The following is a 9,788-nucleotide window of genomic DNA, read 5'->3' on the forward strand; positions in this document are numbered from 1 at the left end:
CACGTGGGAAGTCGTTTGTTTTATGTGTATTTCTTAGTTCTGCTTTCCCCATTGAGGGTGTTTTGTTTTGCGTTTTTGTATAAATAAAGTCTTGTCTGTTAACCCCTTCACTGCCTGCCTGCGCTTGGGTTCTTCTTCTGCCAATCCTTGACAGTGAGTCATTTTCATTTTTGGTTGAAGTATCACTTTAAAAGAAATACGGGTTAATTTGATGTTTTTTAACTGCTACATGTATGCGGTCGACAAAAGCGACCTCCGAAGGACGCAGCCAAAATCCTGGACAGGACATGTCCCGGAGAAATGGCACGTATGGTCACCCTACAGTACAGTAATTGTAACTGCTTTCCTGTATAGACCGCACGCGGGACTGCAGGTAACTACCGTTCTATGTTTGTTTATCGGTCTGACTAGTGTCTAATAATATAACTATTTAGATTTGATTTAATTTATGTTAATATTATTTTATTTTATTATTTTATTGTATAATAATTGTATTAAATAAACGATTTGTTGAATTTTATTGTATGTTAATTTTATTAAGTAACAGTTCTTCTCGGTTTCTTTTGCTTGTTATCAGAAATAATCTACAGGCACTCTATTATTTGCAAATGTGTACCGGAAGTTAAGGGCAGTCCACGAATGCACGCATGCGCAGTAACATTTGTTTATTTTGTTGCTTTGAAACAATCTATAAGTCGTGGCAGGGTGGAAAGATGTTCTTCACACATAGCTTAAAATAAACAATGTCCATACAATCAAATCTATTGATGCGGTGTTGTTTAATGAATAATTCACATATTACAAGTAAAAATAATGCAAAACTAATTATTGGTATGGCTAGGGATGGGTATTGTTAAGATTTTAACAGTATTACTAATCTTATCGATCCAGCACTTTTATCTGTTTTTTTATAAAAAATAAGACCAAAAACAAAGAATTTATGAATAGAATAACACTGCTTAATTTTCTGCAATGTAAAATAAATTGTTAAAAATTACGGGCCCTGCGCAGACCAGGGCCCGTATTCATGAAAAATCTTAGCGCAAAGAGTTGCTCCTAGTGACAAAATTCTAAGAAAATTCTTAGAAATGTGGGCGTTTCCCCTTAAATTACATAAAAGATCCTAGTAAAGAAAAAAGTAATTCATAAAGCATATTGTCGTGATCTCAGTCTTGTCGTGACCTTCTTGTCTGGTGTGAGTGTTTGTTTTGTTTTGTCAAACTCTTGTGGAATCGTTTTGGCAGTTCTCCACGTGTTTTGTGTCTACGTCATTAGCCCTGTCCCCGTGTCTCCCCTTCAGGCTTTCCTCTCACCGGGTTTCCATCACCTCATCACCTACACTCCTGTTGCTCGTCCCTTATTAGCAGTCCCCCCTGGTTCCTTATTATTATTCACCTGTTGTTCATTCCCCGCTGATTAGGTCCCCTCTATTTAAGCCCTCTTGTTTTCTTGTCTTTTGTCAGACCGTTGCGTGTGTATGCCAGCACTGACTGCCACAGCCTTGTTCAGGTTTTGTGTCATAGTCTTAGTATCTCTTAGTCGTGTTTATTTGTTTTTTGTTGCTCCAGTGTCTTGTTGCTCTTGGCTACTCTCTTCTCCCCTGTACCTCCTCAGTTTCTCTGGCGTCTCGGACCTCNCTGTGATGTTGATCCGTGCGAATCGGCCGTGTCTGTAATTTGTAAAGTAACAATTCTCCCGGAAATTACCTACCATATTTCACCGAACACCGAGGTCCTGTGATAATATTAGTCCCGTGCGAATCGGCATCTCTGTGATTTGGCGGGCTCCTTTATCCTTTTTCAAGGTTTTATCCACCGTTTGCGAATAATGGAGGCTGTGTGGAAGTGCTTTGATATTATTTCAGGTACTGGGTCATATCCATACCTGCCAACACTGCCGTTTGGTCGGGCGTCTCCCGTTTTGTTATTTCTTTCGTGAAACTTCCGTACAGAGGGAGATCCCGGAACACGCTCGCGGGTCTCATTAGCTGACAGTCATATCATTATACACAACTATATATACACAAACTAAATGCAAAGTCTCGCCATCACATCCAGGAAATAAGTCCGTAAATTTGAGTAAAATCACAGGCTTCACTGATCCAGTGCGCATGCGCCACTTGAAATACAGACGTGGGGAGGTCATTTCTAAATCACACGAGGTTCCCAGATAATACTAATCCCGTGCGAATAGGGCGAATGTATGGTTCCAAATAAAAAAATCCAGAACATTTCTGTTACAAGTTGAGAGTGGTAAATGGGGGGGAGTTTTCTGAAAACTTTCTATGGAACGTTAAAATGGAGAAATTTCAATTTTGAACATTTTTCATGGTACTTTGGGTATTTGTTCACATTAGCCCACCAACATCTAATCCCAATGTTGCAAACCTTTCTCCATCACGGCAGTCAGAGAGGGGCCCTCAATAAACTTAGAATAGCTGTATCATCAGAAAATGTTTAAATGTAATGCTCCTCCCGAACATTGTTCATTAAAAATCATTTCACTAGTTCAACTATGACCCTAGAGGTTTAGATGTGACTTGTTTGTCATTTGAAGTCACCATTATGAGTGTGATGAGTGTTAGCTTTAGTTGAGCTCTTAACCCTACAGTTTTTGACTTCTCTTCCTCTGTTTTTGCACATTTCTTATGTTGAGTAATGCCAAAGGAGTTATTGATGGTAATAGTGTTATGGGTAACTGTTGATATGAAAACTGTCAATTTGTGTGATAGGAGAGAGTGAGCTCCAGCTGTTTTGAGACAATCATATATTATTAAGATTTTTTAAAGGAATTATGCGCACACATATTGCAACAATTTGGACACAAGTACATCAAGACTCAGTGTATGAACCTCAAAAATGGCAAGAACCAACTGAGACGCATCATGATGCAATGCATGCTGGGAGTTATGAATGAGTTTTATAATCTGAGTTACCCAGCATGCATTGCAGCAGAAAATTTTATTTTACTGATTGTCACCATTGTTGAGTTTAATATGCTGATTCTTGATGTCTGTGTTTCTCAACTGATCTATAAATAACTTGATATTGTTTAATGGTGTAAGAAATCCTTCTAAACCTATATAAGCCATCATATAAGATGTTACATAATGTTAATTCCTTAAATTCTATCTTTCTGAATGTTCTGCCCAAACATACAGCGCATGGTCATGTGACTTTTTTGTACGACAGGTAATTTGTAAATGCAACAAAAGTGATTTCATTGCAGTTTGCAAAATTGCCTTCATCGTATTGCCAGAAACAAAACACCTCATACGTGTGAAAAATTGCGATACAGGTCAATTTTACATGTAATTAATCCGGGCGAGAGGGAATTGACAGGTTGATTGGTAGGCAACCCAAGTAGCAAAGTTCTTCTGGCTCACTTGTGGGCCACAACATGTTAGTTTCTGGCTCAGTAGCGGCTTGGTCCCGGCCCAGATCTGGCCCACACAATGATACACTAAAAAGAATCATTCACTCAACTTGATCTGAACAGATTCATCTTGTTGATGTCAAGATCTCACCAGAGGAGAATGAAACACAAACACCATTAACATCTTCACTTATTACAGACACACTTTCACTTTATCTCATATGTGTATAAAAGATCTTAGTGAGAATGAACAGGGTTTTGATCTAGTTTATATTTGATTGAGAACATGTTGGTTTGACGTCACCATTATGGTGATCAGTGTTTATCTCAGTAGGGCTCTTGACTTTCATTAAACAACTTTTGTTTTTTAACAGGTGCAGTTGTGTTTTGCTCAGCAAATAAAAAACTGAAGTAAGTTTGATATGAAGATGTTGGCTGTTTGGTGAGACACTGATTTCATGTTGTATTTATAGTGTGTTTATAGTTTGTTTTAAGTTGCATGCTGGGTAACATCATAGTACAAAACTCATTCATGACTCCCAACGTGCATTGCAGCATGAAGCTTCTCAGTTTATTCTTACCATTGCTGAGGTTCATAAACTGAGTCTTGAATATTTGTATATAAATTATAAACTGTTTCCATGACAATTAGAAGACCTTTGTAATATCTGATTGTGTCAAAACTGCTGAATCTCACTCTCTACTATCACACATTTGACAATTTTCTCATCAACATTCACCCATTAATATACTATCACCAAAGACTCCTCTGATATTACTCATTATAACACATGTGTTTTATACAGTAAACACACAGTTACAGCAGCCAGAGGAAGAGAAGTCAAACACTGTAGAGTCAAGAGCTGTAACCATAGGTTTGGCGTCCAAAAGTTGTTTACAGTCTTGAAAAATGACCTTTTATAGTTTTGTCTAATGGAAGCTTATGAGGCGACTGTCAGACTGGGACTTCCTGTGATTTTGCCGTGAGTCACAGGTAGGGATGGGTACCGAAACCCGGTATTAAAAGAGCCCCGGGCTAAATTATGAAAGACCGGAGCATCGATAAGCTCTGCCCTTATCGGTTCTGCTTCGGTACTGGAGAAACCGCGTGTACCCAAACATGGCGTCTCTCAAACTAAACAGATGAGCTGCGCACGCAGCCTGTAATTGAATGCTCTTGAAATTCGTGTCCGTCTCAGTTTCGCGTTACCAAAACAGTGCGTCCACAAAACAAAACGGATGAGCTGTTTTTACATCACAAACACGCACAGCCTGTCTCTCTCAAGCAGAGTAACGCTCGCGCCTGGAGTCGTGGCTCCGCACTGCAAGTCTCCATGCGCGCGTCTTCCAAAACAGATGAAACATGAGCGCAACCTATATCTATTCTAATTTCAATTGGATTAAATGATTTGACACAACACTTTTCTACTCGTTTATATAATAATAAATGAATCAGCCCAAATAATAGGCATATTTGTTACATTGAGAGCTTAATAATTCGTCGCTTTACTTACATACATAGGACAAACATAAAAATCTGTCCATTAAAATACACATTTAAATATTTCAAAAAAAAAATGTTGCAGGCGTCTATGATGAACCAACCCACTTCTTTTAATATTGCTGGTCCGCGCTGAATACAATTGATTTTACATTGCAGAAAATAAAGGAGTGTTATTATTTTAATAAAGTCTTTACTTTTGGTCTTATTTTTTATAAAAAAATATATCCAAAAGCACCGATAAGAAAACCGTTAAAGTACCGGACCGATAAGCAGTATCGATAAGAGTAGTAATACCGTTAAAGTCTTAACGATACCCATCCCTAGTCACAGGAAGTCCCAGTCATAACTTATTTGACAGTCAGTCGGTAGGCTGCTATTGTACACACCTCTTTTCGAGCAATTTAAAAAGCACAGATCTGTCCATTATTGGTCACATACAGCCCCCAAAATTTCCCCAAAAAAGAAGTATATATATATACTTCTGAGGTCTCTCTGTGTCTCAATCAATGTAGTCTACTTGGGACATGCAGAGACATCAAGAATCGGCGTATGAAACTCAACAATGGTGACAAACAACATAAGACAGAACTTTCTGAAAATTATGACATCACATGCATGCCTATTACGCATCCGGTCGCGCGAGTATAGTCAAAACAATATGGTGGCTTTCCGTACTGTGAGCTCTCGCTGTTTGACTATGTATTAACGTTTTCCCAGCAAAATGTGGATTTGCTGCACCAATAAGACCAGCGGAGACACACTATTTACATTCGCCAGCCATGAAACACACATATACGTCGACCAACCAGGGATGGCCATTTAAGTCCTGCAGAGTCTCTGCTCCTGCAGAGTTTAGCTCCAACCTTCATCAAACACACCTGAAACAGATAATCAAGACTTTCAGGACCAGGGGTTTTCAACTCCAGTCCTCTGGTCCCCCGACAGAGTGTTTAAAATGTCTCCATAATGAACACACTAACAAGCTGATGATTGAATCATCAGTTTTACATACACTGGAAACAATGTGGAGCAGGTTTTACTTTATTTAGGATTTACTTAATTTTCTCTCAGAAAATGAGAGTTCATTTTGAAGGAGCTGTCATGTTAAAGCTAAACACAATTATCTGTAACTAGAAATTCTCAGGTGAAGATTACGTTGCTATTTCAAGTAACTTTAACTCAATCTTCGGTTGTAACCCTGATAGAAAGCAACCACCGTGTGCTCTTGACTCTTTTCTTTGACCATTCTAACAAAATGTTAATGTACATTTGATTAAGAATTAATTTGTGTAAATTACAGAATGAAATTTAATCGGTGTTGGAAAACATTTCTTTTACTGAAATATTCCAAAGTTGCGACTATACAAACAAAGACATGAAGAATCAGTGTATGAAACTCAACAATGGTGACGATCAACTGCAATGCATGCTGCGTAACGTCGTAAACTCATTCATGACTCCCAGCATGCATTGCAGTTGATCTGTTTATCTGAATAAGTTTGATGATTATCTTCATTGTTGAGGTTTGTATGATGAGTGTTGATGTCTAAGTGTGTAAATAAAGCGTTTTCATCTCAAGGGTTGAGCACTATCACTGAACATTCATGGCTTAACCTGACCATTGTTCATAATCACCTCAAAACTGCTCTCAGAAATTACTTTTAATTACAATCAACCAAAAAAAGCAATCAATTTTATTCCAAATTTAATTCAAATCATTATTTTCTAATATGAGCACGATTACAAATGTGACATTGCAAAACTTGCTGCAAGTATTGTTTTGTTGAAAAAGTTGACAGAGTACGCACATCTTGTGTATTCAGAGGTTTCTGCATTTGCGTGACAATTGGTGGGTGATAAAACACCAGAAATAAGTCATTTCAGATCCTTGGTGTTTGTACTTGCTCAAAGAGTATGGGCTTGTTAAGCCTGACGTCACACACCACCATACACTCACCTAAAGGATTATTAGGAACACCATACTAATACGGTGTTTGACCCCCTTTCGCCTTCAGAACTGCCTTAATTCTACGTGGCATTGATTCAACAAGGTGCTGAAAGCATTCTTTAGAAATGTTGGCCCATATTGATAGGATAGCATCTTGCAGTTGATGGAGATTTGTGGGATGCACATCCAGGGCACGAAGCTCCCGTTCCACCACATCCCAAAGATGTTCTATCGGGTTGAGATCTGGTGACTGTGGGGGCCATTCTAGTACAGTGAACTCATTGTCATGTTCAAGAAACCAATTTGAAATGATTCGAGCTTTGTGACATGGTGCATTATCCTGCTGGAAGTAGCCATTAGAGGATGGGTACATGGTGGTCATAAAGGGATGGACATGGTCAGAAACAATGCTCAGGTAGGCCGTGGCATTTAAACGATGCCCAATTGGCACTAAGGGGCCTAAAGTGTGCCAAGAAAACATCCCCCACACCATTACACCACCACCACCAGCCTGCACAGTGGTAACAAGGCATGATGGATCCATGTTCTCATTCTGTTTACGCCAAATTCTGACTCTACCATTTGAATGTCTCAACAGAAATCGAGACTCATCAGACCAGGCAACATTTTTCCAGTCTTCAACTGTCCAATTTTGGTGAGCTCGTGCAAATTGTAGCCTCTTTTTCCTATTTGTAGTGGAGATGAGTGGTACCCGGTGGGGTCTTCTGCTGTTGTAGCCCATCTGCCTCAAGGTTGTGCGTGTTGTGGCTTCACAAATGCTTTGCTGCATACCTCGGTTGTAACGAGTGGTTATTTCAGTCAAAGTTGCTCTTCTATCAGCTTGAATCAGTCGGCCCATTCTCCTCTGACCTCTAGCATCAACAAGGCATTTTCGCCCACAGGACTGCCGCATACTGGATGTTTTTCCCTTTTCACACCATTCTTTGTAAACCCTAGAAATGGTTGTGCGTGAAAATCCCAGTAACTGAGCAGATTGTGAAATACTCAGACCGGCCCGTCTGGCACCAACAACCATGCCACGCTCAAAATTGCTTAAATCACCTTTCTTTCCCATTCTGACATTCAGTTTGGAGTTCAGGAGATTGTCTTGACCAGGACCACACCCCTAAATGCATTGAAGCAACTGCCATGTGATTGGTTGATTAGATAATTGCATTAATGAGAAATTGAACAGGTGTTCCTAATAATCCTTTAGGTGAGTGTATATCACTGCAGCTCCCCCTTGTGTATATGCCAAAACATGTCCTGTTTCTTTACACAACAACGTTGCCATCCACTGGCCTGGCGTGCATACTACAGCGTTTTTGTCTGTTTTCCTGTAACTGTGTAAATGCAGACAGTTTTGATAACGCTGTCATATGTACGTGAAATTTTTCCGCTTTTCATCGTGTAAACATGGCCTTAAAGAGTTTGTTTCCAAAATGAGATAACTCCATTAAAAAAAGAAAAAAACATGTTTTTTATAGTGCATTCCAAATAATATCAATCAAAGTGCAGTTGGTTTGTTTCGATTTAAGCCATAATAACTCAAAACTACAGCTAACTTACACAATAAAAACATAATAACAATATAAAAAACAAGATTTTTGAAAAAAATGTAAAAACTGAGTTATCTCAGTAAACTCTTCACTTTTAGTTCGCTGTGACCTCACATTACGACCTCATCATGACATCACATCATGAGTGAATGTGAATGATTTGTGCTCTATTGAAGTATGAAACTAGGCAAAGGACATTCAGTTCCCAGCATGTGTAGCATAGGATTAAATATTGAAAGTAAATGTAGAAATAGTTTTAATTTATGTGTTTTAATCAACATAAGATAAGGAGTTTTATTATTGTTTGGTATTTTGTTCTGTTGGTATTTTAAAGAGTTTCTGGTATGTTGATGGTTTTAAGAGGTCACCATTGTGCAGAAGAGTTGAACGTTCCCTGATAGCACGCATACATCTGCACGATGTCTGTTGTCAGATATCATCTAAACTTTTAGCAGATGTCTGTAAGATGTTCTTGATTTAAACTTAATGTAAAATTTCTCTTACTATGATGTTTAGCAGACATCTTGCAGATGTATGTGTGGTAGCCGGGTTTCTTAAGTTGAGAACAGACACATTGAGCAATGGCTGAAAATTGTATATCTCGTTATGAGATTGTCAACAATTGTGTAAATTGATGGTTAGGTAGGTAGAGTTTCTATCATGTAGGAGTGATGTACACCCGTAAATTATGTAAATCATAAAATATATATTTTTCAGTCTTGTGGGCACTGTATGAGTGATATGTAAATTCACAGTTTGAGCACACAGTGAGTGTGTTGTGAGCTTACACTTTTACATGTACATTACAGTTATGCATTTAGGAGACGCATTTATCCAAAGCGACTTATAGTGCATTGTATTATACATTTGTTTTTGACTATATGCAATCCCCTGGGATCCAATCCATGACCTTGGCATTGCTAGCGCCACGCTCTAAACACTGAGCTACAGGATAGCTCGCTGTGACCTCACATTGTGTATTCTGCGAGCTCATGGTGAGATCACTTTGAGATCAAATTGTTGACTGGGAAGTTATTATCAGAAAAAAAAGAAAAAAATGTAGTTAATGATCTACTAAATGTTATACACTTCACTCATCCATGCACTGTAAACCCGGATAAGTTGGCAATACGAGTTCCCTCAAAATGTTCGAGTTTTAGAGGTTCTTGGTTTAAGTTTTGATTACTGTTAAGTTAAAGTTCTTACCAAATCTTAGCAAGTGCGACTTAAATATTTAATTTCTCCTTTTTTATGAAATTAAGTAGACAGAACTTAAAGTACAGCTAAATTGCATTTTTAAGTTAACTAAAAATTCTTTCCGTTTTTTTATTTAACGCATTTCTTAGTCTTAATATGCATGACTCAAACGCCTTGACTTATACAACCCAAAACGAGCAAGAAG

Source organism: Triplophysa rosa, unplaced genomic scaffold (genome assembly GCF_024868665.1).
Source record: "Triplophysa rosa unplaced genomic scaffold, Trosa_1v2 scaffold171_ERROPOS963351+, whole genome shotgun sequence".
Taxonomy (NCBI): Eukaryota; Metazoa; Chordata; class Actinopteri; order Cypriniformes; family Nemacheilidae; genus Triplophysa; species Triplophysa rosa.